This window comes from Bos javanicus, chromosome 10, assembly GCF_032452875.1.
Source record: "Bos javanicus breed banteng chromosome 10, ARS-OSU_banteng_1.0, whole genome shotgun sequence".
In the NCBI taxonomy this organism is placed as follows: Eukaryota; Metazoa; Chordata; class Mammalia; order Artiodactyla; family Bovidae; genus Bos; species Bos javanicus.
The window spans coordinates 19336541-19343995 of record NC_083877.1 but is presented as its reverse complement, the minus strand read 5'-3'; positions in this window follow the sequence as shown (position 1 = coordinate 19343995).

Genomic DNA, 7455 nt, shown 5'->3' with positions numbered 1-7455 from the left:
ACTTGGCTCTAAAGGAGCCAGTGAGGCGATGCGCAGCCAGTCGTCGCCTTCGTCCCGGCCAGCCCCTACCGCCTTCACGCCCCTGTGTGGACGTTCCTTGAGAAACCCCGACAGCGCTGGGTACAGCCACTCCTGGCCCTGCCCAGCTTTGACGCCACCCAGCGTTTATTTCAAGCCGCCTTCTGGGAGTCCCGGCTCCCAAGCCCAGACCCTACAGACCCTACGGCTGAGAACCTCATTTTCGTCTTACGTAAAAATTCGTAGTTTTCTTGGCTGTCTTTATCCAGCTAAGGTATTACCCGCCTCATCAGCCTCCCACTTCTGTTTATGCTAGAGGTTGCAAATCCTGCCGGTGGGCTGTATTTGAATGCAGTCTTGTATTGATCGGAAACTTAAAAATTAGGAGATTTCTTAAGAAAGCCAGAAATCTGGCCTCGGAGTAAATAAAGATCCGACAATAGGTGTGCAGTCCTGCTTGATGGTAAAACAGGTCTGAAAATTGGCTGCTACCGTAGGTAGCATTTGTTCACCATTTCTGCCATAGTCCTGGCTTCCCAGCACACTTGGGCCGTTTTACATTACCTTTCTAGCCCCTGGTGTGGTGAATTAAATGCTTTGTCTTTCCACGGGGTGATTGTGAAAATACGTGGGCTGTGGAGTCAAACATGAATTCTAAATTTGACTACTGCTTAACATGAGCCAGTCATTTCTTTGAGCTTCATTCATTCCAGTACGAAGACCTATGTGATGAGCAAAATACAGGGGATCCCTGACCTTAGAGCACTAGTCTCCAGCCTTTTTGGCACCAAGGATCTGTTTCATGGAAGACAGTTTTTTCCACACAACCAGTGTAGGGGGGATGGTTTGGGGATGATTCAAGAGCATTACATTTATTGTGTACTTCAATTATTACATCAGCTGTACCGTAGATTATCAGACATTAGATCCCAGAGGTTGGGGACCCTTGCCTTAGAGTGTAGTGAGGAAGTCACACATTAAATAATAACATAAGCAAAGTTTATGAAGAAACAGTTCACTAAAGAAGAAATACAAATGCGTCTTAAACATATGAAAATATAACTTTGCAAGGAAGAGAAAACATGCAAATTAAAGGTTCCAAGAGATACTTTCTACCTCTTACATTGGCAGAGAACAAAATTTTCACTGAGTTATGAGTAAACATGCATTCTTCCTCTGCAGCTAGAGAGAATGTGAATTGTTACAGCCTCCGTTGACAGCAGTTTGAGAATTACTTCCCAAATTAAAAATGCGCATAACCTTTAATTTCTTTAATTCTAGGAATATATACTGTAAGTATAAATGTGGGAAATGGCCTTAAATACAAAGTTATTCAATGCAGCATTTTTTGTAATAACCAAAGCATGAAAACAACCTAAATGCCTAATAATTGAAGTTAAATTATGATGTGCCCATACCATATGGTACATGAAAAATAAACTATTTACACAGTGATATAAAAGACTGCCACAATATATTAGTAACAGATAAAAACTAAGTGTGGAAAAATGTACATAAGATCTGTGTTAATAAAAGAGAAGGCAAAAATAAAGAGGAATATTATGTACATCATTGCTTATATACTCAAAATATTTCTGAAAGGATATTCAAAATGCTAAAACTAAGTACTTGTAAGGAGGAGAAATCCGTAGCAGAGAGACAGGGAAGGAAGAGACTTTATACCCTGTTACAATTTAAATTTTATATGAAATGGATATTCCAATAATAGAGAAAATTAAAGGAACAACATAAGGGACTTCCATCATGGTCCAGTAGTAAAGACTGCGCTGCCAATGCAGGGGACACAGGTTCGATCCCTGGTTGAGGAATTGAGATCCCATGTATAGTGTGGCAGTGCAGCACAGCCAAAAGATAAAAAAAAAAAAACCTAAAACAGCAACGTAACTGTAGAATTGGGATAAATGCTGAGGAGAAACAGTGAAAGCAAATAACAGGGAGATCCATTGTAGATTTGTTTAGACAGGGAAGTTTCCCTGGGTAAGATATGTTTAAAATGAAGCCTAAAGGATAAGGCATTAACTTGGGGAAGAGGGATGAGGAAGTGGGTAGGCCAGGGAAGAATTCTAAGGCAAAGGAAAAGCTTGTGCAAAGGCCCTGAGGATGGAAGAAGCTTGGCCAGTTTGTAGCACAGGAAGACCAGCACAGATGGAAAGAGGAAGGGGGAGGAGTTGGTTCCAATTGGTGGAGAGGTAGGAAAGACCTAATTTCATGGCTGCAGTCACCTCCGCAGTGATTTTGGAGCCCAAGAAAAAATCTGTCACTGCTTCCACTTTTCCCCTTCTATTTGCCATGAAGAAACAGGACTGGATGCCATGCTCTTAGTTTTTTGAATGTTGATTTCAAGCCAGCTTTTTCATTCTCCTCTTACACCCGCATCAAGAGGCTTTTTAGATCCTCTTCACTTTCTGCCATTAGAGTGGTATCATCTACATACCTGAGGTTGTTGATAGTTCTCCCAGCAACCATGATCCCAGCTTGTGATTCATCCAGCCTGGCATTTCACCTGATGTATTATGCATATATCTGCACTGAACTGAGATTATGCATATAAGTTAAACAAGTAGGGTGACAATATACTTTGGCCACCTGATACAAAGAGCCAAGTCATTGGAAAAGACCCTGATGCTGAGAAAGATTGAAGGAAAAAGAAGGGGTCAGCAGAGGATGAGATGGTTAGATAGCATCACCGACTCAATGGACATGAATTTAAGCAAACTCTGGGAAATAGTGGAGGACAGAGGAGTCTGCCATGCTGCAGTCCATGGGGGTCACAAAGAGCTGCTGCTAAGTTGCTTCAGTTGTGTCTGACTCTGTGCGACCCCATAGATGGCTCCCCCGTCCCTGGGATTCTCCAGGCAAGAACACTGGAGTGGGCTGCCATTTCCTTCCCCAATGCATGAAAGTGAAAAGTGAAAGTGAAGTCGCTCAGTCGTGTCTGACTCTTAGCGACCCCATGGACTGCAGCTCACCAGGCTCCTCTGTCCATGGGATTTTCCAGGCAAGAGTACTGGAGTGGGGTGCCATGCTGGACACAACTTAGTCATGACCTACTCAGTGACTAAACAACAACAGGAGAGACTAGTGGTGCAGATCCACAGAGGCCATGTGAGGGATTTCATTCTAAGGGCATTGGGAAGGCACTAGAGAGTTTTGAGCAATGAGTGATATAGCCAGAATTAACGTTTAATGAGTTTATATTAGCCAATGAGTAGAGAATGAATTGAGAGAACAAGAATTGATAATCTAGAGCTGACTAAAGGACACTGCAAAAGAAATAAAACAGTTCACCTAGACTGGAGTGATGGGAAAAAGAAATGGAGAAAAGGTAAATGTATTTTGAAGAATTTTGTGAGGTAAACAATTTCCTGTGGTGTAGAATTGGATATGGGGGAATCAGGGAAAGGGATATAGATGTCTCAGAAAGATGACTGCATTTCTAACTTTCAAAGCAATGGAGTGCACAGCACAGTTACTGACATGGGGAGCCTCAGGGAAGATGTTGGTGGAAAACCCATACGCATACTTCCCAATATATAAAATCTCCCGGAAAGGGGCCCCATGAAAAGTAAATAACTTTTTTGTGTGACTTTGTTATTAAGAAGTCATTATTACATGTTTAAGAATCTCTCCTTTGACCCCAGAGATTAGAAGAGCACTTTCTGTGCAAGGGCCTTTTTCATGAGAAAGAATGTTGGTTTCTCAAATGTCAATAACTAAATCTAATATGCTAATTAGATAGATGAGAAAAATTTCAAAACATGTAACATTTTCAAAGGAATATCCCAGAATCACATAGATAATGTTTCTTATGTAACATGAAAGTCTTCATTTCCCTTAGAAAACCTCCTTGGATGTAATCTTGTTTACCAGGATCATTAAAGTCATATAGATGGGTAAGGCATTACAAACAAAATGGAATTTATCTTTTTTTTCCCATGATAGAGTTGATGAGGCAAGAGAAGAATCAGGCATCAGTAACTTTTTAACACCCCCAATATATGTATAAAAGAGTTGCAATTGAGTTTCTACATTTTACATACTTCAATATCCCCACTCTGGTGGGGTCTACAAACCAACTTTGTTCTGACACTACCTGCCAGACAACTAAATCTCCAGCACCCCATACCTCTTTTGCGGTATTCAGTCTTCCCCAAACCCATACCACTAACTTCAGCACGGGCAACACCTTGAAGTAACCTGAAGTTCCAGGAGCTTCCTGAAGCGTTGTAAACATGCCATTCCTGGTATTTCCCTGGTAGTCCAGTGGTTAGGACGCCACACTTCCAACACAGGAGATACAGGTTTGATCTCTGGTTGGGGAACTAGGATCTAGCATGCAGTACAGAGTGGCAGGAAACAAACAAAAAAGGTATACTATGCAGCCTGTAAAGAACTTTAAGATGGTGAAATAGTTAAATTGGGGGGAAAAAAAAGCAAAATGTAGAAGATACAGTGTGGTTCTATTTGTGTTTTAAAAAGCGGGGGCCAGGGGGAACTTTCGTGGCAGTTCAGTGGTTTAAGACTCCAAGCATTCACTGCAGGGGGTGCAGGTTCTATCCCTGGTCAGGGAAGTGAGATTCCACATGTCATGTGGTGAAGCCAAAATTTAAAAAGGGGAGGGATATGCATACTTTTTGAAAATATAATTTTGAGAAATTATCACATGAAATGTAATGATGTTTGTGTCTGTAGAGGGTGTAGAGAGGGAGGACTATAACGGGAAAGTAATTCCCTTTTCATTGTTCACCATTCTGTAAAATTTAGCTTTTTATTATCCATGTAGTTTTAATTTTAAAAACTATTTTAAAAATATGTAGATGAAACCATTTTTTAAAGCTCCCATTCCTGGATTTCATTCATTTGGATGTACAAACCACAAGAGCCATATATCTCCCACCCTAGCAAACAAAGGCTAGATTATCTTGAAAATCAAACATATTCTTAACTCATCGGAGAGCTGAGGACATAAATCTAAGTGAAGCAACCTGCTAAGTCCTTCACAGGAGAGAGGAGATACATGGTTGCTTATATTCCTATGCAGGAAGATAAATCCACCATAGGGGAATAAAGAGACGGCAGTTGAATTTAACAAAAAATCTAACAGTCCCATTGAGGGTGGCATGACACTAGAATCTAGAGGATTCAAATTCACAAAGAGAGCTACACAAACCTACCAATCTTACCTCTTGGATCTTAAAAAAAAGTATAGGGAGGTGATAGACCAGAAGTGGGACAGGGTATGTATAGTAGAAGAGTTGAGAGAGACCACTCCTGCCCTTGAGGTAAGTGGAGCCTTTCCCAAGTGCAAGATTCTCATAAAATGAGGGGGCAACACAGGAATGCTAAGAAATCCACCAGAGATACTCAGAGATACTCTTGAAGGCTAAGAGGGAGACAGGAGGCAGGAGAGATGGGAGACCCAACCCCCAGGTATTGCAGGCACTCCTCTGGAAAAGACAAAGGGTGGGGCACACAGTAAAACTTAAGGGACTTCACTGGTGGTCCTGTGGTTAAGAATCCACCTACCAATGCAGTGGACACGGGTTTGACCCCTGGTCTGAGAAGATTCCAAATGCCATGGGGCAACCAAACCCGTGTGCCGAAACTACTGACCCCACCCAGTTAGATAGAGCCCGTGCTCTGCAACAGAAGCAGCAACCCCAATAAGAAGCCTGTACACCACAACTAGAGAGTAGCCCCTGCCTACCTAAACTTGAGAAAAGCCTGCATACAGCAATGAAGACCCAGTGCAGCTAAAAATAATCAACTAAAAGAAAACAAACAAACAAAAAAGAACTGAGAGAAATACCTTCCCAGCCACTTATCCCATTGACCAAGTTAGCGGCTGGTTTATCTACAATTCCCACTAGAAAGGAAAGATCACGCACTTTTCCAGAAGTTGACACCTTAGCTATGAAGCAAAGTCAGATATCTGGGATCTTGCCCATGCCCAAAACCTATTTTCAGTAGGCCCTACTGAAGGGAAAGTTCTGATTCTGCATTCAAAATATTTGAAGCTAATGGTGAGCTGAATCAAGCTAAAGCTGCAAAAGAGCCCAGATCTAGTTCAAATAAACATTAGATTGACTGAGTCACTACTCAAGTGGCTGAAAGAAAAATGGGCATGCCCCACTTTGAAGGTAAGTAATACTTCAGTCTCTCCTGTTTTGTATACAAAATGCCTTGCATACAATCAAACATTAAGACATGTGCAAAAGCAAGAAAGTAAGATCCATGGTAACAGAGAAAGGTTTAAGAGCAGCAGAATGAGAAATGACTCAGAAATGACCCAGTTGAATTATCAGTTGGGATCTTTAAAAGTAACTCTGGCTAAAAGCAAAATGCTAAAAAAAAATCTAGTGGAGGCCAACATGTCAGAATCCATAGACAGGATTTTTGAAATAACTGTGATGAAAATGCTTTTAAAAATCTAGCGGAAAATGTGGACAATATACATGAAAAATGAAAAAGCAGAAACATGGTAACTAAACAAATATAATGAAATGCTAAAAGTAAAAAGTACTGTATCAGAAATAAAGATTTCATCAGATGGGTTTAACAGAAAAGCATCAGGGAACCTGATGACAGCTAAAAACAAAAAGGGAAAACAATGAGGGGAAACCACCTGAGATCTGCAAGATAAAATCAAATAACCTAATATACATGTAACTGGACTCCCAGAAGGAGAGGATAGGTTGAGGGAGTATGGAACAAAAGAAATAACTGAAGAGCTAATAGCCACAAGAAATACTCATTATTAATGGAAGACATCAATACAGATTCAACAAGTTCAGTAAACCCCATACAAAGAAAAACATACCTAGACATATAACCAACCTGCTGAAAACCAAAGATAAAGAGCAGATAAAACCATCAAAGGGAAAAAACACAGTATACTCAGGCAAACACATAAAAATGATGGACAACTTCTCACCAGAAACAAATGAGAACTGAGGACAAATTTAAAGAACTGAAAATAGAAATAAAAGGTCAACATAGAATTCTGTATTCAACTAAAATAACCTTCAAAAATAAATGTAAAATATAATCTCTGACAGATACAAGCCAAGAGAATTCATCTCTAGAAAAACTGCAATGGAACAAATGCTACAACGAAGTTTTTCAGATTAAAGGGAATTTATACCGACTCAAAGGACATGAGTTTGAGCAAACTCAAGGTGACAGTAAAGACAGGGAAACCTGGCACACTGGAGGCCAGGGGGTCGCAGAGAGTCAGACACGACTTAGTGACAGGACAGCAGCAGCAGTACCAGGTGGAACGTGAGACTTGCTGGAAAATATGAAAAGCAGTATTAATGAAGTATTGTGAGGAATAAAGTATTCTGTGGGGAACAGAACAGAGAGTCTAGAAATAACTAACACACATATGGTAAACTGATTTTCAACCAAGATGCT